This window comes from Mesocricetus auratus, unplaced genomic scaffold, assembly GCF_017639785.1.
Source record: "Mesocricetus auratus isolate SY011 unplaced genomic scaffold, BCM_Maur_2.0 Super-Scaffold_100009, whole genome shotgun sequence".
Lineage (NCBI taxonomy): Eukaryota > Metazoa > Chordata > Mammalia > Rodentia > Cricetidae > Mesocricetus > Mesocricetus auratus.
The window spans coordinates 3,041,781-3,063,194 of record NW_024429193.1 but is presented as its reverse complement, the minus strand read 5'-3'; the positions used below and the strand labels follow the sequence as shown (position 1 = coordinate 3,063,194).

At 42.2% G+C, this 21,414-nt stretch overlaps 1 long non-coding RNA gene across 3 annotated transcripts in view; it reads right to left on the bottom strand.

Moving 5' to 3' along the window:
- The window catches only part of LOC110343432, a 134,262-nt gene that overhangs the window by 96,694 nt on the left and 16,154 nt on the right, over positions 1–21,414 (bottom strand). The window contains exon 2 of one of the 3 annotated variants that reach the window (XR_002385702.2): positions 14,978–15,368. The exons of the other annotated variants lie outside the window; for them this stretch is intronic. This is a non-coding gene — a long non-coding RNA (uncharacterized LOC110343432). The remainder of the gene's footprint in view (positions 1–14,977; positions 15,369–21,414) is intronic. 3 annotated transcript variants of the gene reach the window in all.

Below are 21,414 nucleotides of genomic sequence, written 5' to 3'. Positions count from 1 at the left end.
CAATTCTCTCCAGGCTCACAAAACGGAAGACCTTCTTAACAGCTGCTGGAAGTCCTTGGCCATGCCTGCTCTGCAGCCTGGTAGACGGCCACTTTTCCGCTGTGCTTCCATGAAGGAGGATAAAGGACGTTCCACCACAGCACTCCAAGCAGTGGGTGTGATGAGCATGGTACTCAAGTACACAACAGGCAACAAGGCCGTCACTCCACTAATCCTCTCTAGCAAAGTCCAAGGACTCATCTCCAACTGCATCAGAGAAGCTTCTCCTCATAGTAGATGGGTCCACCCCCCCCTAACTGGTCAGCATGCAGAGAACAAATGTCTTATCCTTAACCCTGAATTTGACATTCACGTCACACCCACAGGCTCAGGCATCTCTGGGAAAGAGGAAGCAGAAAGGCTGGCGGAGCAGAGGTGGCTCATGACTTCAAGGAAACAAGTGCTTTCCGGGCCCAACAGGACAGATGCCCATATGGACTCACAGGGACTGTGACAGGATGTGTGTACTTAAGTCAGATGAACACCCTGCACACAGGAGAAGGTGTATCCGTAACCCCCAGTGTTATCCGAGAGGCTATGAGCATTTGATAGCTACCGGGAGAGGAAGAGTCATGTTTCTACTGGTAGAATGACTGGACTTGATGGGGAAAGGGGAATAAAACTAAAGTCTGACAATTAGGTGAGAACGGATGGGAGCACGCAGAGGATGATGGGGGGGGATAGATAATTGAGACAGACATGTTCCAAACCCATTGTTTGAGATTCTCAAACAATCAATAAGTATGTAATTAAAATAACAGTGTTCTATAATCCTGCAAAAAAATTAAATTATTGGTTGTGGAAAATGGGGTAAGCCATTTCCTTTCTCCTAAGTAACAAGGTGTGAAGAGCGTTTACATTAACAAGGAAAAGCAGGTCTAAAATTTGTCAGGAGGCAGCTGGCTGGCAGTAGATGGACTTCAGCCATCCCATAAGAAAGGCATGCTCAGATCCACGGCTCCTTGCCAAAGACTCACTGGCAAGTGAGGTCCCACTTAGAGGGCTCAACTACCGGCTACTGAGTTCTTCCCCTAAAAATAAACGGGCATTCAGGAAAGCATACCTTCCCTGCTGGAACCCACGGTCATCACGGTTACAGTCAGCCTAAGCACGTTTCCTGGTGGATAATGGAGACCAATAAAAATCATTGGATAATGGGCAATCATAAAATTTCCTTTTGGAAAATACACAGAGGATTTTCTATTTTCCATTTATAACCTTTTTCTTTCTCCCAAACAGGCACTGTTTTATAATTTTACCGCATTACATTAGCAGAGTATATGAAACACCTCTGTAAGACAGCTAAAAGCCTGGACGGTGTGTGCTCTGCATGCTGCCATCTAGACGGCAGGACACAGAGACAAGAGGCCTGAGACTTAGAGAAGAAAGTAAGGTAAGTCTTAAACAGCTGAACGCTGTGCACCCACCTTGGTCACCTGTTGTCTAGGTGGAGTCACAATAAAGGATTTTCTATGCTGGGCTGGACTGTGGCCATGTTTTGGGTAGGGTGTAGTTAACTGATGTGGGAAGGACTATGGGTAGGGCTATTTCTGGACTGTGGGCTCTGGACTCTATTGTTAGCCAAGCAGCAAGCATGCAGGAATCCATTAACTCTCTGCACCTGCCTGTGGATGTGACACAGCCAGCTGTCTCAGGTTCCCACTACTGTAGCTTTTCCATGATGTGGAACCGCAACCTGGAATTGTGAACTAAAACAAATGCTTTGGGGTATCTTATTCCAGAGCAGGAAAAGAAACCAGAGTATCCCAAATCCGTTGGCTGAAGGGACATCTGTGGTGATGGGAATTACAATGGAAATAAGGACAGAGTCCTCGATGGAACGGGAAGGTGCCTTTGTAAGAAGTTAAGATGTTATGTGAGGACACAGTCAGAAGGCAACTGTTGGCAAAGAAGGACCAGTGTGTTCACCTGACAGTGTAAATGCCCCTTTCCTGGGTGCTTGACCACTAATGCCGTGATGACGACATCTCCCACCTTGGGCTCCAAGATCAAGGTACCCTGCTGGAGTGGCTGGAGTTGATGAGAGTCGGGGCATGGTGAGACAGGACAACAGTGAAGGTTAGCATCAGATCATCCTCATCCTCTGGGTGTACTTTTTTTGGGGGGCCAGGTACCTTGACAAAAATCTCTAGTTTAAGCTGATTTAGCTCTGGCTTTGTGATGATGTGGTTACAAATAAGGTTAAGTGTGACACTCAGGAAAAGGATTCACAGAAGGAACTCTGAGGATGCTCAGTCACCTTCCCCTGACCTTCTGACCAGCTGGACCACCCATGAAGATCAATGTCACCTCATTCTCACTGTCCACGTGCTGGGAAATTTAATCCTGGGTTTGAAGGCAGCAGGTAAAAAGCTGCTTCAATTCTGCCTAAACCTTACAATGGCCATCTCCACAGATGTGATGCCTGGGATAGGGCAAAGCAGATAGTTATGAACTGCATTTTCTCTTTAACAATGGAGCTGACACACACAAAAACTGCCCAGCTGCAACTTTCCACCATGTCCCCTGACTGCAGAGGAGGGACCTCACACTGTGGTCCAGCTTCCCAGGTGCTCCTAAATGACCAACGCAGTGTCTGGGGCTCCCTTTCCTCCCAGACTGTGTCACTTTTTCTAATTCTAATTCCATTTTAAGAATCAGCAATTTGCTTTGATGCTGTAGATATGTCTGAGATCTGATGAGGAATTCTCAGTTGCTACAATGTGACCTGTTGCTACAATGTGACCTGTTGCAACTTGTGAACTAACCTCGGCCACAGCTAAACCCCCAAAACTATTGAAAAAATCTAAACGTATCTCCCTAGTGATTTTTTTGCTTTCTCCCTTTCTACACTTCTCACTAAGTCAAACTCCCAATATGCTATCGTTATTGCAACTTTTGGTTTTTGTATTTTCTTTGTATAGCAGGGAAAAAATGAAATTAAACTGTGGGGATTCATCGACTTTGTCCAAACTAAATACACAGGGCTGAGAGTTGACTCTGTGGGTAAAAGATAATGACATGAGTGTGTACCTCCAATACCTGTGTCAAGGGGCAGCAAGGGCACAAGCTTGCCTGTACCCTTGCACTGGGGTGGTGGGGGCAGGCAGAGGATCCCTGGGCTTGCTGGCTGCTAGCCAAAGGAAAATGTGAGCCAGGTTTATTGAGGGAACCTGACTGAAGAGAAAGAGGAAGGATAAAGGGAAACACTCAGTGGCCTTTGACTTCCAAATGCATGTCCAGGAAGGAGGGCATATTCCCAAAGCCACACCCATGCATGTGCACATACACGCTCATGCACACTACATACTTCAACATAACTGCATATACACCCTCGTGCCCCTGGTTTTTCTGTGAGGAGATCATTTCCATCCCAAGAGAAGAAGCATTTAGAGGAGGACTGACTGAGTATCCCATCTCACTCTTCCTACAAGATTAAGCAAACAAAGTAACAGCAAAAAAAAAAGTCAGAAGAGTCCTCACTTATGGCACCATCTTCCCAATTTTTTTGTCGAAACACACTATTATTTTTGTCTCATCCCTTTCCAGCCATGTGATTAATTTTCTTTTTCCAACATTTTCTGTACCAAAATTTTAATTTCATGATTGGAGGCCATTTTCATGTTTGTCCATCGTCCCCATCATTCTTGTTCAGCCATTACCCTGGCATTCTTGTCAATTAATTCCAAACCATATATAATTTTTATACACATCTGCTGCAAACCTGAAATACAGACACAGACTGCCTGTACATCATGTAATGTTCAGAATTTGTATTGTATGGTGCGTGCTTTCAGAATTTGCACTCCGAGGCTCTGATGATCTTTCAGATGCCTCCCTCCTGTACAGGAGCTACTGGAGTCTAATGAATGAGGATGGTGAAAATATCAAAGAAGGCTAGACCTGGAATTTGTCCTTTTTCCTTTTCTCTGGTTCCTGTCATATTCTTTACTGCTGTCCTAAATTATGTTTCCTCATTCCCCTTTCTTATTTACTGCATTCACTTTTAGTTTTAACAATAGTTCGACCTGCTTTTAACACCTTGGTGCCATGCTTCAGGTGTTTTAGATTCTAAGGAAAATAGTTTCATGTGTCAGAAGATCATACCGCTATCTTCTATGTAAGTATCTGTATGGTTTCTAAATTCCTGCGCTTGTAAACAACGATGTATTGAGCATTCTCTCAGACCTTCGGGTTTATAAGTGTGTAAGGTAGAATTTTACATCCTGTGGTACTTGCCCCATTGGGATCTTCCTTGAATATGTTACGTTACCCAGGAGATAGCTTTGCACATGAAAAAGGACCCTAAATTAGAAAGGCATCTTCATATTGCTTCAGAAGTGTTACTATACCGGCAGCTACTCACAGAAGCACAGATTACTCTTGATGGAGACCTAAGAGAAAGTCAGACGCTTGGAGCAGGAGAATTCGGTGTTTTGTTGATTTGAGGATGAAGTGCCAAGAGAAAGGGGAACTTAGTCAGAAGATTCCAAGAAGCAGAATTATCAAAAACGCTTGTGTGAGGCTAGAAGGAAAACTTGTCTGGCCTCATTAATCCTTTGACTTTTCTCCTGTGGGGACCTCTGCAAAAGGCCCAGATAAACCGTATTATATCTGAGCACACATGTATTTGATAGAACAAGCTTGTGCTTTGGTTTATTATCTGGTTTATTAATATAAATTTACCTTTAAAAATAAGAAATCAAGCATGAGCATTTCAGTGAGAGCCATTCCACGTTTAGACACTGTGCACATACCCTACACAATGCCTGTGTCAGCCCAGCTGTACCTGTCACCTCAAGTATCCATCCGAAACTTCTTCTACCATTTGAAAAATGCAATGCTATCATGTAAAGTATGTACCATGCAGCAACACTCAGGACCTCCTGCTTCCCGTCAGACAACCTCTCCCCATCCCTGCCACTCTTCCCTCCAGGTCTCGAGAGTCACCATGCTCCTCTCAAATTTCATGAAATGAACATTTGTAGCTTTCTCATCTGCGTGGGATCATGGGGAACCCGTCTTTATGTGTTTGCCATTATTTATCATGCCACAAAAAATAAACAGGATCCCTCGATTTTTTTATTATTATTATTTCTGAGCAGTATTCGTAAGCGATGTGTTTTGTTTGTTTGGAGTGCCACCCTACACTAAGGAAACTGCAGGACAGGAACACAGCGTAGACAAACAAAGCCTGTGCCCTTGAGAGTGGTTGCTCCCTGACTCACCTGTGACATTCACAGGCCAGTTCCAGTTAGCGCAACAGAACCTTATTCCATCTGAAAATCTATTGCGCATTTCCAGTAAAATAAATGAACACACAACTGGTTTGTTGGTGATGAAGACTGAAAGGGGAGAGCTGCGTATGAAAATAGGGCAGGAAATCTAATAAAGATGCATTAACAGACCTGGATACATTATTACACAAGAAATCAATAGCTATTATTTCGGGAAAATGTAACAATAAAGATGTTGTACCAAAGAATAATCGGTAATGCCTACTTAACAAACATTACATTTGAATAATTATAAAACAAAATTTGTTTTTTTTGGGGGGAAAAAGCATTCCACGGTGAAATGCTATTAGGGGGATCAATAAACACCATAATCACCTAAAGGCAGCAGATTAATCCATAACAAAATTGATCACCTCCATGAGTGATGTGGAGGAAAAGAGTCATGTTCTTAGTAGAAGCCACGTGTCAGCAAAATCAGAAGAACTGTTGCAAAATAAAACACAAAAACAAGGTGGGGGGGTGCGGAGGTGAGACTGGAAATGATGACTGTTTTCTCTGAGAAACTACTCTTCAAGACTGCCACAAAATAATTTCTTGGTCACTGTGGGGAAGTCAGAAGGAATGGCAGGGAACAGGGGCTGAGCTCACTGGAGGTGTCCTTACATTTCATTCAACGACTCGGGATCAAGAGTCTCTAAGAATGCTTCGCAGAGAGTCTTCGCCTAAGACCCCTTGATGGATCCCAGAAAGAACAACAGCTGGGGATTTGCCTACGTTTTAAGATTAGTCGGCAGCAGGAGAATGGGGGTGACTCATAGTCACCACCTATCTTCCATTCCCTATCCGTGCTGCACGGTACTAGGTTCTGTGCACGGTATTTCCGTCAACTGACAAGTTTGTTGTTGCTTTCTCAACAGTTTCTTCATTGTATAGTCTATAGAATTTCTACCTGTGTTTGCCTAGACTGGTTTACAACAGTGTAGCAAAGTGATCAAATACCATTTTTGATTTGGTGATAAAGACCATATTCATATTTGGTGGGAACTAAATAGTAAGTTGACAAGGCAAAGCTCCTGGTTCCAGTTAGCATTTACAATAGATCAAATAGCTCAGCAACACTGCAGAAAATTGATTCCAGTGTATACAGAATGAACGTTCCTTGCAGCTTACCAAACATACTAAAGCAAAGGTCAGATATTATACTTAAAAACAAGTCTTGATGAATTAAAAAGTCTTGGCTCTGACCATCGTGGAAGAAAACTTGAATATAACAACAAAAGAAACATCAGAAACTCTCATCCATAGATGCTTAGCATCATGCTCATAAACAAAAGAAATGGTGACTATAAATAACTCCAAAGGAAATATTTAAATTTTCCTGAAACAATTTAGGTATAGAAACAAAGACTAACTTATTATTTCCTGTGAGGGATGTGTAGACATTAGTCCTGTCTGAACCTGAGAGGTCATGGTCATCCTGTGCAACAGAGCAAGTCATTGCCACAAAAGGTAAAACTATGTAATCCTTGAGGTAAATAAAAATATAAAAACAAAATCCTAAAACTCACAGAAAACTGCAAAAACACCTCAGTAAGTTTGCAGTAATAACAACTATGCCAAAAAAATGGTCATATAATCCCAGTACATGGGAAACTGAGGCAAAATTTCTGAGTTTGAGCCCAGCCTAGGCTACAAAATGAGACACTGCCTCAAAAATCCCCAAATCAAAACATTTAAAGTAACAAATTCAATATCCATTCTTTTATCTAGGAAAGACAAGCCCAAAATTAGAAGAAATGATGAAGAGGAGAAATGAACAAAGTACCAATGACTGTAGGAAATATTAATAAGTTCATTCTAAAAACTATAATATCAATGAAATTCTAGATAGACTAACTTAGAGAAGGAGACAGGCTCCAATAAGCACAATCAGTGATGAAAGGGGAGATGCAAGAGAAGATTACACAGATATGTAAAGCACCATTAGTGACAATTATAGGCTCATAGCAACTCAGAAAGCATGGAATAAGGCATGGATATTTACATACAAATAGCCTACTAAAATAGAAGCATAGCAACACAGGAATCCTAGCCAATACAATGAGGAGTGAGACTAAAGCAACTAAAAAAATTCTTCCAATAAAGGAAATGGTCAACTGTCTTCACAGTAGAACGAGCCAATACATAAGTCTCCTAAAACTACTCAAGGGATTAAAAGGGGAGGGACCCTTGCAAACTCATGCTATGAGGCTAGTGTTACCTGACACCACAGACAAGGAATAAAGGCCATGAACAAAAATCATGGGCCAACAACCTCATTGGACACAAATGGAAAACAAAACAAAATAAAAACCTCAGAACAAAATACCAGTGAACTGAATCCTTCAACAAGTCAAAATGATTATTCTCAAAAGCATGAGTTTATTCCCTAAATTTAATGATAGCTCAACACCAGAAAAACCCATAATTACAACACACAACATCAATGTGATAAATGATGGTGATCAAATACGAGCATTGCATTAGGCATAGAAAAACATCAGCCATCAATCTGGCAGCCTGGTGGAGTCAGTTATTCAGTTGAGGCTCTCTCTCCCCAAGTAGGCCAAGATTACTATCAAGATTAGATACCACACTTAGATGTCAATATTACACAGCCATTGTCCTAGATGGTACAAAAATGATTTACAATCACTGTGTTGCGGGTTTAGGGCAAGAGAGTCTATTAGGCACAGAACAAGCAAAAGTAAAAGAATAAGTAGCAAGTGGGCGATGGCAGAAGCTACACAGAGCTAAATAGAAGCCAACTGGGTTCCAGAGTGCCTATCAGATGAGGAAGTCAACAAAGGTGATGGCAGAAGAATCTGACCAGGGGAGCCCGGAAGCAGTCACACTGAAGTCCCTTCCAGGAGTTGCCAGACTTCTAGCTTCTCTTTCCACTCAGTAACATCTTTTGGCAGTTGCCCACCTTCTGGTTTTTCCCAGTTGCACAATGTTGTTAACATTACTCTCTGTTTTCCTTTCTTTCTGTTTTGCTCCTTATGCAGTCCTGGAACTTTCTTAGTTCTGAGTCGGGGAGGTAAGGGCAAATACACTCCTGGGGCCAGCCTGTCCGTGAGCTGAGCTGAATTAACACATGACATTTTACCAATGCAGCATACATTACCACTGCTGTCTACCCAACGGCCAAAAGCTAAACCCATTCTGTTTATGCTCTAGAACAATGGAAAGGACGCCCATTCTAAGGGCTCTTGTCCAGTCAATACTGGAAGTATATCAAGGGATGCTAGAGAAGAAAAAGTAACATTCCATACAAAAAAAAGGAAGCTGGACAAGCTTTCTCTTTTCAGAAGGTACGGCACAATCTCAAGAAAATCCTAAACATGATACCATAAGGTCAGTAGAACGAATGAGCAAACTCAGTAGTGTTAGCCACTTCCGAGATAAAAATTCAAAACTCAAAGCAGATTAGGCATCAACAGGAAATTACTGAGAAAGAATTAATGGAGCCAATCCTGTTCACGGGTGATACAATAAAGCATCTGGGTATGCATTCATTCAAAGATGCCCATGACCTCTTCAATGGATATTACAATGCTCTAATGAAATAACTTGAAGGAGCCACAGAAATGAAAACTGGAAAGACACCACATTTGTTTGAAATGGAGTAGTAATCCTGCTAATACATACACTGCATAAAATGTGCTTGTGAAGAGGTCTCCAGGGACTTAAGACTGAGCTGGGAAAACACACCTGGATGTGGCTGGAGTCCAAGGCTGAATAAAAAGAGGAAAGGCAGCAGCCTGTTTGCCTGGTCTTCAATGGTATCCATTATTCTGCTTCCTAGATGGCACTGAAGACCATGCAGTCCCTTCCTGCCACACTTTCCCTCCGTGACAGACATCCTTCTGAAGCATGTTTCAGAATAGACCCCCCCTCTCTCTGTTTCTTTTATTTTTGAGATTATAATATAATTGCATCATTTCTCCCTTCCTTATCTTGCCTCCAAACCTTCCCATATACTCCTCCATGCTCTCTTTCTAATTCATGGCCTCTTTTTTCATTAATTGCTGTTGCATATACATTCATAAATACAACTTAAACACTCTGTGCAATGTTGCCTGTTTATACATGTAAAGAGAGAGTTTTCCCCATCCTGCCTGTCCCACTTAAACTAGTTTCTCTCTGCCCACTGGGTACCTGAAGCTGCTCATCAGATAACTACTTGATATGTATTTATATATGTATTTATAATTGTTTGACCAGTGGCTTAGGCTAATTAGTGGATAGCTCTCTCTTAAAATATCAACTCATCTTTATCTATCTGTTTATCTCCAAGTAGTTGTTGCTTACTGGAGATACCCTTGCATCTTGCTTCTCCAATGGCTGCATGGTTACTCCTTGACTCTGTCTTCTTTCTCTATTTTCCCTTTGTTCAGACTGTTTACCTTGTTAAATTCTGCCTGCCCATTGGCCAAAACAGCTTTATTCATCAATGAATAAAAGCAACACACATTTGCAGCATACAGGAAGACCTCCCTTGTCAAATACATTTTCAGCTGTGATCATTTAGTAACAGAAAACTATGGTATATTCAGTGAGTGCCTATAGGCTCACATGTTTTAATGCTTAGTCACCAGAGAGCGAAACTGTTTGGGGAGGATTAGGAAGCATGGCCTTATTGGAGGAGTTGTGTCACTATGGGTGGGCTTTAAGTTTTCAAATTCTCTCACCACCTCAAAGTCTGTCTTTTCTTATGCCTGCAACATGAGGACCAGGTGGGAGCTCTCAGCTCTTGCCCCTGCAGCAGCTACACTTGATTGTATATCACCATAGTCTCTACCACAGTGATCGCAGAATAAACCTCTGAACTCAAACAAGACACAATCAAATGCTACCTATTATAGGCTGCCATAGTCATAGTGTTTCATCACAGCAACAGATCAGTAACTAAGACAATAACAATTTGCTGTGTTATTCCCCAGGAAAGACTATTTTTCCTTCTCTCAACATTCTTCAGCTGCCTGTTGTTCTTTGTGTGAGGAGTGAGGCCGGGTAAGCTTTATTCGGTACACGTAGTATTTCTATTATTTTCATCCTTGTGCAGCTCTTGTTTAGGAAGACAAGGTAGTAAGACTTCATGGGTATAGCTTGTTATAAAGTTGTGAGCAGATACAATCTTACAGCAAACTCCTGGATCCTCTGGTTCTAACAAATTTTTCTGCCCCCTCTTTTGCAAAATTGTCTGAGACTTGAGTGTGGGAGTTTTTTGTAGATGCATGCATTGAGAATGGGATCCACAACTTTATAACGTTTTTATTGGTTGTCCTTTTCTGTAATGCTCCCTCAAAGAAACGAGGACCATTGAACAAAGTCCCAGGGACAGGCATGAAAAGCCCCATTTTGAGTAGTTGGCCGGTGTTGTTCTAGAGACTATCAAAACATATAGCCTATTGCTATTGTTCCCAGTTTCCCCTCAGAAGTAGAAGGTAAGTCCTTATTGATGAAGACGCCATGCTCTTCAGACACAGAACCCAGAGGAGCCCCCTATCTGGATCTGACCTGAAAGCCTCGGCCCTGATGACTAGCTTTCGTGTTACTAGGAGGCACCATGCAAACTTCTAAAGGGTTTGCAGCCTATAGTCCCATCCAGCGAGGATGCCTATGAACTACAACAATGACAAGCATGACACAGTATCCATAAAAGTACAGTAGTGACATACATACCTCATCAGTAGCCAGGTGTACTTTTATTGGCCTTAAGACCTGTTCAGCCATAGGGAACCATGTCTAGTATGGAAAACTTAACCAACTACCGACGACCAGTGAAGACATGAATCATGGAGGAGAACTTATATCCAAAACTTTACTAAACTAGCATAATACCTAGCTACACTGTAAAGAGTTGTCCTTATACCCAATAAGAACAGTCCTCACTGTTCTCCAAGGAAACTGCTGTCTCTCAAGTTGCCTTTTGTGAGGCAAATGGTCATAATGACTGGAGTGCCTGCATTCTCACATTTAGTGTGACTAAGGCAGGAGACCATCTTGGTCCCTACACAATGGGGTGTTTATTAATCCTGTCATTTGCATCAAGTAGGACCCATAGGTATTACATTAATTGGACTGAGCCAGACACAAAAACGGTAATCCTTGCTTACTTCTTCTGTATGAATATTAAAGATGAAAGTTGGCCTAAAACCAGACAAATAATTGGCAGAGGTTGCTGTGTGGTAGGGGCAACAATGGCAAGTAAAAGAAGGCCAGACTTACAAGTGCATGTAGTAAGCACACTTTGAGTTACTGCTCTAAGTCCTACTAATAAATACAATTACTGTATGCTAATCAAAAATAAGTAACTGAATAAATATTTCCAGTTTCTCTCAAGCTATATTATTTGGTTAAGCTAAGAAGAATTACTGGCTAAGCTGTAATTAAGCTAAGATTTACCTACTTAAGTATCTTGTTGCAATATGCTTTGCAATATTAAACTAATCTCTTCTCATTTCCCATATTTTGCATACTCTGTTTTGCATATGTTTAACCATCTTTTTCTCTGGTCATTACTATGCAGCAGTGACACTGGATGACAGCATTGCACATGTACAGTCGAGAAACAAAAACTTCTGTTGCTACCTCATTTATTTCACAGTTGAGAGAAATCCCGCACCTCCTCTGTTCTTGAACTGATTCTGTATCAGCCATGCTCTCATAAACAACGTCAGCAAGTTAGCACAGCGCAGCATTGTCATGAAGCACAGAACCGCAAATGCGTGGAGAATTACCGCAGACCCTGCAGGTCTTCCTGTCCTAGTTTGCCCTTCGGTCACTGTTATAAAACACTAACTAAAACCAACTTGGTAAGAAAGGGCCTATTTCTCCTTACACTTCCACGCCACCATCCTTCATTCAATAGAGTCAGTGTATGGACTCAAGGCAGGAACCTGGAGGCAGGAACTGAAGCAGAGGCTATGGAGGGGATGTTACCTACTGGCTGGCTCCTCATAGGTTACTCAACTTTATTTCTAGAGCACTGAGGATCACCTGCAAAGGGACAGCACTAACAGTTGTCTGGGTTTTCCCACATCAATATTCAATGCACAAAAATGCCACCAAAGTCTTGCACATGGGCCAATCTGAGGAGTCAGTTCCTAAACTGAGGTTCCTGCCTCCAGCGTGACTCTAGTTTTTGTCAAATGGACAAAAATCCAACCTGGACACTTTTATAAATTTCCAAATTAGTGTTTTCAGTTCATCAGGAGAGGGTCATTTGTTTGAAAACAAAAACAAATCAAAACAAAAAAAATGAACAATAACAAGAAAAAGCCATCAAGTTTGCATGATACTATTGATTCGCTATGTCATGGTTCATTAGTTATTTATGTTTCAGGATTGCATGAAAATGAGAGCACCAATCTCTCCCTAGTTAAAGATTGCAAGAGGGTAATATATAAATTATGTATGAAAAGCCACTCAGTGATATTGAGCTCAATAGTCTGTAATCTCCCAAAGCACAAAGAGTCCTGTGTTTGCTGTATAATATATGTGAACCAATCAAAAAGCCAGAAAACTGGTATTGCTTAATGATGGGATACACCCTGCTATCAACTTCAAGTGCAGAGATAAACGATCACAGTAAGAGTGATTAATGATGATTAGCAAAATCCAAATACAACCAAGATTGATTACAGTACAGAGCTCCATCATTCCTGTTGGAAGAAAAGGTGGGCCTTCCCTACGAAATAATTATTATATGATTTGAGCTGCAAGGATGAAACAATGACCATGAATAATTATTTTTCTCCTCCTTGCCTTTGTTTAACAAACCTGAATGAAGTTCTTTTTTTATGAGTAGATTAAATGAAGGATATCTCAGATTGATAATCTTAGCAGTTGGAACTGCACATTGTCTGGAAAGATCTGCAAGCGGTACATTGTTAAAACCATGAAAGAATTTAGGACAGAATCATCAAAAGAAAGATAGTGGGGGCTGCCTGTAGATGTGACTGGACTTTGATAAATCCTTTACAATTGAATTCCCATGAAAGAGAGAGAACCTCAGTTGATACTGGAAAGTGCACGCTGGAGAATCAGTTAGGGGAACATTCCAGAAGGAAGGTGGAAGGTGATGAGGAAGTCTATTAGCAAGCATTATGTTCCCAGTCATTAAGTCTTTGATACTGGCATGAGTTCCTTTATTTAAGTTGTTTATTTTTTAAATACAATAAAATTACACCAATTCCTACCTTCCTTTTCTCCTCTGCAAACCTTCTATATACTCCCTGGCTCCCTCAAACTCACAGCCTCTTTTATTTAAGTGTGTGTGTGTGTGTGTGTGTGTAAATATATGTGAATATATGCATATGTATTTCAATATAGGCAATATTGATCCTGAGAGTGTCTTCATATTACAATTCATGTTCAATAAATAAAACATATTAATAAGAAACAGTCAACTTTCCCAAATGGAAAAGCAAAACCTGGGGAGGCATTTTTCAGTGGCCGGTAAGCATATGAAGTGGGAATTAATGTAATAATCACCAGAAAAATACAAATCAAAACAATAGTAAGTGACTCTAACAGAGCCATAGAACTTCACAAAGCTCACTTATATACACCCTACAGACAGATGGAAAGTGGTTACTTGTGTTTTAAGTGGTGGTAAGTACTTCCATAACCAAAGGACCATGCCCCATGGCTCATTGTTGGACTACATTCATAAGACAATCTGATTGGTACAATGTAGAAAGTACAAGTGTCTTCAGCCAATTCTTTTCCAAGTATACTGAAAGAGGAAACATCCCCCAGTAGCACATTTAAGACCATATAAACTACGCATTCCTACAATGAACTACTACACGACACCAAGAAACCACCCTCTTAGACATGCTAATCAGAACTTAGATGCTGGCCATTTCTTGTGGTTATTTACAAAACATGCTACTAAGCCATAAATCAAGCATTTATAAAAGGGCTGAACATATTGAAAGTTTACGAACAAGTGATTAAATAACGCCAAAATACTAGGTACAAGGATTTATAGTACCTTCTATGAACTGTATTAAATTGTTTGGACATGGCCTATACTCATTCAGTTACTGACTGGTCTCTGAGTATGTGGCTGTTAGTATAAATTTTACCTTATGTTCAAATGGTTTCAATTTACAATTGAATTCAATTTGTAATTATAATCGAATTCAATATATGTTCAGCCTTTTCTGAACACAATCTTAGAAAACTAAACACGGCAAAGCATCAATTCCCTTTCAATTTCAAGAGTGGTTTTGAGGGTGGGGGAGTAACAATGTCTTGTTCCACCTAGATTTAAAAAAAACAGGATGAACTTGGCGTTCTATAGAGAGAAAAGCATAAGTATGTTATGTATGCACGGATTCACGTGACTCGGCTCAATATGGATTAATATAATTTTGTGGGGGGAAGAAACAGATGAAGACCCCAAGTACCGCTCCAAAGATCCACCCAGGCTGCTCTCTGTGACCCGACCAGAAGGAAGAGACAACTAGCTGAGGCCAGGACCCCAGACCCAGCCCTACCCTCCCTCAAATCTGCACCTGTGACCACACCCAAATGGGCGAGGTCAAGCGCTACAGGTGCGAGGTGGGGATGGGGGCTGGAGTGTATGTCACTACACTATGCATTAATTCATTCATGTCTGCTTCCCGATGCAAGCGCACCCTTACCTCCACAGCTGGCAATGGCATCAGCATATTCCCAAATATTTGCCACAGGCTACGCACCACAGTAGGCACTTCATCCAGCCACACATTTAACAGTAGCAGCAGCCTATGACAGCGTTTCTTCCTTGCCTTTGTTGATGAGAAGAGAAGTATCCAGGAGGCTTAGTGGGCCGGCGTCATTCCTCTACCGTGTCCCTGCAGGACTTTGGTGTGGGGAGCTCATATTCCCTCTCAGATACTTCTCTGCGGCTGTGACAAAAATGCCACAACCAAAGCAAACCACGGAATGAAAGCGTTTGTTTAGGCCCACAGTGGGATAGGAGCTCATCGCCGGCAGCAAATAGCCAGTACAGAGGCAGCAGGTGCCAGGACGCCGAGAGACAGATCCTCAACCCTGTGATGCAGACAGAGTGAACTGGTCGTGAGTTCACTATGAACTCTCAAAGCCTACCCCAGTCACATATGTCCTCCAGAAAAGCTCCATCCCCTGGAACATTCCATAACTGCCCCCAAACAGCTCCACCCACTAGGAGCCAAATGCTCAAGGACATGAGCCTCTGGGAGGCATTTCCTCTCCAGACCACCACATATGCAGACTTCCTGGTCCATCACAAGCAAGAAAGCACCAACTCCTCTCCAGCAGGGAAAGGTCCATTGCAGCCCGTCTGAGCTCTTCAACAGACTTGCACCCAAAGGGTCTAGGTGTGTCGCTTAATGCATTGTACCGTTGAATCAAGTCACTGCCCCTCCCTGGGAATTGTCCTTCTAGTTCTTTAAGACCCCGGAGGCTTCTCTGATTGTGAGTTAGGCTGGTCTCTCCCTGATTCACCTGCCAGGTGGTTTCCTCGGCCTCCTTTTTTCTGCTATTATTTTGTTGCTGTGTCCGGCACCGATGTGTGTGGGACTTTGGCAGGGTGCTTATGAATTGCTGCACCTGGAGGGGGGAAGCAAGTGTCCCCGACAGGTACTAAGGGTCTCACTTTGCTTTCTACAGATGCCGCTATAATACTCCCCCACCAGTTGCATCATTTCATCAGTATTTAGAGTACAGTGCTGCCATGTGAATAGTGTTTACTTCCTGAGGCCTCAAGATGCCAGGATCTGTACATTGCTTGTTTCTTGTAGTTTAGGCTAACGACGTTTGCCTGAGTTACAAGATGGACTTAAGATACTGAAGGTGCAACACTGATGAGCAGGTTAGCTCAGGTGCTTTGCTTGTGTGTGAGTGTACACATCAGATGGATGGCACACACCGGGTATTGCTGCTACTAAGCTTCCTGGACTCTCCGTAAAGGTCCTGGTGCTGAGACAGAATATGGGAAGTCCACATACAAAATAGCCAAAGAGTTGCCTGCCAGTCTCTTTCACTAAGTCAGTAAGCATGGGACACAGTTAGCATAAGGAAGGTGTTATGGTATGTTTACATCCTGAACATTGTGCCGCTGTTCCTATCATCCTAGTGCGAAAATGATGATGTGTCTTCTTATTCCGGCATGAAGGCCCTCAGGATTTTAGTACCAGTTCCACTCTTCAAGTCTCCTTATGCATGCTTGCTATTTCCTTTGCCTCCACAGCTAGCCTACAACATCCTCAAATACAGACCTTAAATGGTTTTGTATTTTCTCCCTATTTTGAAGCTAGTCTAGCTACTAACTCTGTCATGTGTCAAATGAATACATAATAAAATTCTTTAATTAAAATATCAGACAAACTCTATTTTCTCACCATTCTAGGGAATGAAATTATAGCATGTCTCTGGGAGTTCCCCTTTCCATGATTCTTTCAGCAACAACCCAGACAAGCAATGCTGCCAGTGGGACCCTGGCTCCTGCTGTAGCTGTTTGTAGATTTGAGCAGGCATTTGCAAGAGCACTCTTGGCGGTAAAGCAAGCACTTGGTTTAAGGTTTCTTTGTCAGTGGGTGGGTTCAGCATCTAGTTTACTGTTATACATAGTAAAGGTGAGTGGGAGTCTGTGGAGAAGGCAATCATGCAAAGCAGAGCTGGAGTGATCAGAAAGCCACCAGAATCCTCAGTCGAGAAAGCATGGAGGTCACCAGGGGCATGCACCAAAAGACAGGGGAAAGTGGTATCTGGGAGAGGCAGACACTGGGTCTTCGGGTTGAGGTGCAAGCTCAGCATCATATCGGATTGGAGCTCTCCGAGGTGCTGACTGTATCTCCTCAAACACCTCCTAGACCGCAGTCAGGAAAAAAATTAATGCAGGACAAAGCTGAGACTAAATGACTATATGTGGTGGTGTTTGTCTCAGGAGTAGTGGAATCAGAGAGGAGGAACACAGACAGGGCTGAGGGAGAGGGGGGACCAGTCTTCACTTCAGTCAAAGGACATTTACCCCCCAAAGCATTCAAAATTGCAAGAAAGAACATTTCAGCATTAGTGAAGGATAAAGTTTAGAAAGACCCAATGATTTTCTCTTGGGCAATAAACTCTGTGTTTGTTTAGATCACAGGTTACTGTATTGTATTTTGCCTATTGACGTTTTGATACCACATGTCCGAACGCTTGTTTTAAAGGCTTAGACTCTAGCCATGATGGGCAGTGAAACTCTGAAGGGCAGAGGCATGTGGGAGGAAGCAGCCATGGTAATGTGATCCCAAAGGAGGCATTGGGATGCCACTACCAGATTGCTCTTTCTTGTTGCTTCTGCTTCATGAGCTAATGAGGCTCTCTCTGCCATAACAGCCTGATGTTCTCAACAGCCGCTGCAGACCCAGTAGCAACAATGCAGAATGACTGTGCAAACCAGGCCTGAGAAATGACACAAGGGATAAAAGCACTTGACACACATGGATCCCATGTAAGAAGCAGGATGCAATGGTGGACGTCTGTATCGGCAGCACTCCTGAAGAGGGACATAAGACAGATAAGGGAGGTTTTCTGAAAGCTCACAGGTCAGCTATGGTACAGTTCAGCCCAAGGAGACGACCTTGCCTCAACCAGGTAGAATGTCAGAAACTACTCTGAAAAGTTGCCCTCTGATGGATTTTAGACATAGATCTGGGGAGTGCCAGCCTACAATCCCATGGCCAGAGACTCTGGGAAGCAGAACCTTCATTCAATGGCTGATGGAAGAAGAGGCAGATTCCCACAGCTAAGCACTGAGCTCAACTCAAGAAAGCCAGTAACAGAGAGGGAGGACTGATGACCAAAGGGTTTAAGACTGGACTGGTTTAACCTGAAAAAACAGCCGACCTGACAAGGGTTAGCTCTTGAATCCCAGGCTGATGCCTGGGAATCCAGCATGGGACTGATCAAGACCCCTTGAATGTGGGTGTCAGTGAGGAGGACTAGGTACTCTATTGAGCCTTGGGTAGTAGATCAGTATTTCTTCTAGGTATACAAATGGACTTTGGGATCCCATCCAACAATGAGAGATGCACTCTCACCCTGAACTCTTGGGGGAGTGTCCAGGCCCTGTCCTAGATGAAACGACAGATTATGGATACCCCCATGGATGGCCTCAACCTCCCTGGGGAAATGAGGGGATATCGAGGGAGTTGGTGGGAGGGCACAGGAGGAGGGGAGGGAAATGGAGAGGGACCTAGAATGAACATGTGAAGCAACCTTGTTTCTAATTTAAATTTAAATTTAAAAATAAAAAATATCAAAAAAGTTTGTCCTCTGACCACCACATAGCCACCATGACACACACACACACATACACACACGAATTAGAAGATAAACAATGAATGAATAAGTAAGAAAATGATTCATAATCTTGCAAATCTCCAAAATGGGTTCAGTAATGATTTCCCTTTTCTTTTTAAAGTCTCTTGCTTCAGTCCATTGTTTGCCTTTAGTGACCAAGCTCACTGAGTTGGTCCCTGGCATCATTGCTGGGGACTGACTTAAGATGTGGGTGACCTCATTGTGACTCTGCAGCGTCTCCTCCTTGCTGTTGCCTTCCAGCCTGTTGATACATATGTACAGTATTATTGATACATCATAGTCACACAGGCATCATTGGGCAGTCTAATTAGGCAGATGGCGACATGTAAGTTTTATCATAATACCCACAGGGTAGATCTTTCATGATTTTTAAATTTTTGTCTGAATCAGTACTTATGGGAACTTTTCTCCATAACTTGTAATTTATGGTTTACTCCTTTTCAACTCTTAGACCAAAGAACTAAGCTAGACCTCTCTTTTCTCACTGCCCCTGACTTTTGTGTAGAGCAGGGATTTGGGATCTTACACTATAGTCCAAGCTAGCCACAAACTCTCCTGTAACTCAAGCTGGACAGGAATTCCATGGCCTCCTGCCTTAGCCCCCTGAGTGCTAAGATTACAGCCCAGCACTACCACACTAAGCTAAACAGTCTCACTCAACGTGGCAAATACAGAAACATTTAAACAACCTATTATGTAAAAGGATGAAAGCTTCCTGTGTACAGAAGTAACGACATTGATAAATTACTTTAATTCGTAGCTTTTAATTATATAAATAACTGTATTGCAATGTCTGCTTTCCTATTTATTTTCATTATATAATGGTTGACAACAGTAATGTTTCCTATTTATATTACAGGTTTAACTAAGGGACTGACCTGCTCCTTCCAATTTCACCAAATTAAACAAACACGACTGTGACATTCTGTGGGAGTGTCGCCATTGTGGGTGTTAGTGAGCTACACTCCTAAGCACATTGTCTCATTCAATTAATTTCTAAATTGCACCAAATTGTTTGAGGGATAGTTGAAATTTAACAAATGATTGCTGAACACCTTCCCTTGTAGTTGTCATAATGCATTTGAGTCATCAGCAGAAATTTAATATATGCTGCATACATCAATCTTATCCAACTGTATTTTATACATAAATTTATGTCAACTTAATACATCTAAATTGGGATTGGGACCACATTTAAATAATTTTTTGGTTTTTGAATAAATAATAAGTATGTACCCAATAAGCACCAATTGTTAAAGAATCTGGGCAATGGGAAGTTCTGCCAGATGTTTTAATAGCCTCTGATCTACAAACTGTGGCTGGGTCAGGAAGATGCGTTGGAAGAGAATGGGAGTGAAATTGAAATAGGCATGGTCTGGTTATCTCGTACCAGCCAGCTATCAGTACAGAAAACGAGGAATCTTCCTTTACAGTGATTGTTCCTAGTATTTCTCTAGCTAAAGGGCTCTAACTAAGAGATCTGAGCAAAGCAAGACACAGTCTGCCTTCACCATCAGTGCTCCCCCATCTGTCTACGCACAGACATTTGCCGAATGCGGTATTCATATTAGTACTTGCCAAATATGGGCTCTTCACTTCTGTAGTTAACGTTGTTTACTGAAATCCTCATTGACTTTGAAGCTCAGTTTCCTTATCTAGTCCTTCTGGCAATTAGAAACAAACTGACTCCATCCTTTACAATAGCCAATCAAATCCCGAAAATCATCTGACTGGGTTGATGCCTCGCACCCATCCAAATCAAGGACCCCAACAGTGGCTTATATGCAATGATCATGCTTTCAGTAACATCATGCTGCATCTGGTACACATCCCATGTACCATAAGCAAACACTCTTTTTATTGCTACTTGGAAACAAATTATGCAAAGAAAATGTCCACAGGCCATAGAGCTCCTCTTTCCAAAGGTACACATTGCTACAGTGTAATGTGGTTTCAATAAGTCATGTCTGTAAACAAGAATCAGGGAAGCCACCCCTGAGGATAGCTACAGAGCCACAGTATATGGACTATCTCAAAACTTTTCTTGGTGAGACAAAACAAACATGTCTACTCACCCCAGACAGAGAACCCATTTGGATACCACCAAAGTCCAATTTGGTGAACCAACGAGTTTTATTGGGGGTGACTTACAGGAGTACAGGTGAGGGGTGGCTTACAGGAGCAGAAACAACTTAAAGACAACTACATCACCAAAGCCCACCAAGCATAGGTGAGGGCTCACAATCATGGGAAATAGAACTTGGAGTGCACTGCACAGCCTCTAGGCTACTCAGCATGTTGGAGGGTGTACTGTTTAAGTGACTCCAGTCTACCCCTCTTAAAGCAGAGTTCTATCCAGTCAGATAGTCTTGGATGAGGGTCTTCTTTGCAGCTTGGATTTAGCTCAGTCTAAGTGGGACTCAGGGAGGGCCTAATGAACCTGGTCAGTTTCAGGAACTTCCTGAAGCTGCCTGAGTTGTTTACTTTCCTGTTTAAGGAAATTCCTTTCAGGGTGGAATTTCCAGGGAGAGTCTCACACAAGTGTAAGCAGCCTGGAGCTTTTTGGTAAAAAAGTAACCATCACTCTAACCTCCAGGATGGGAGTTGGGGTTTATAATGGGCAGGCATTCTCAGGACTATTCTGAAAGAAAATGCCTTTATACACAAATGAGGGACTATTGGTTGAGCCTGTGGTTCGTAGACTTAAATGGAAATAGAAGCCGTATGGAGAGCTCAGGGGATCCTCACA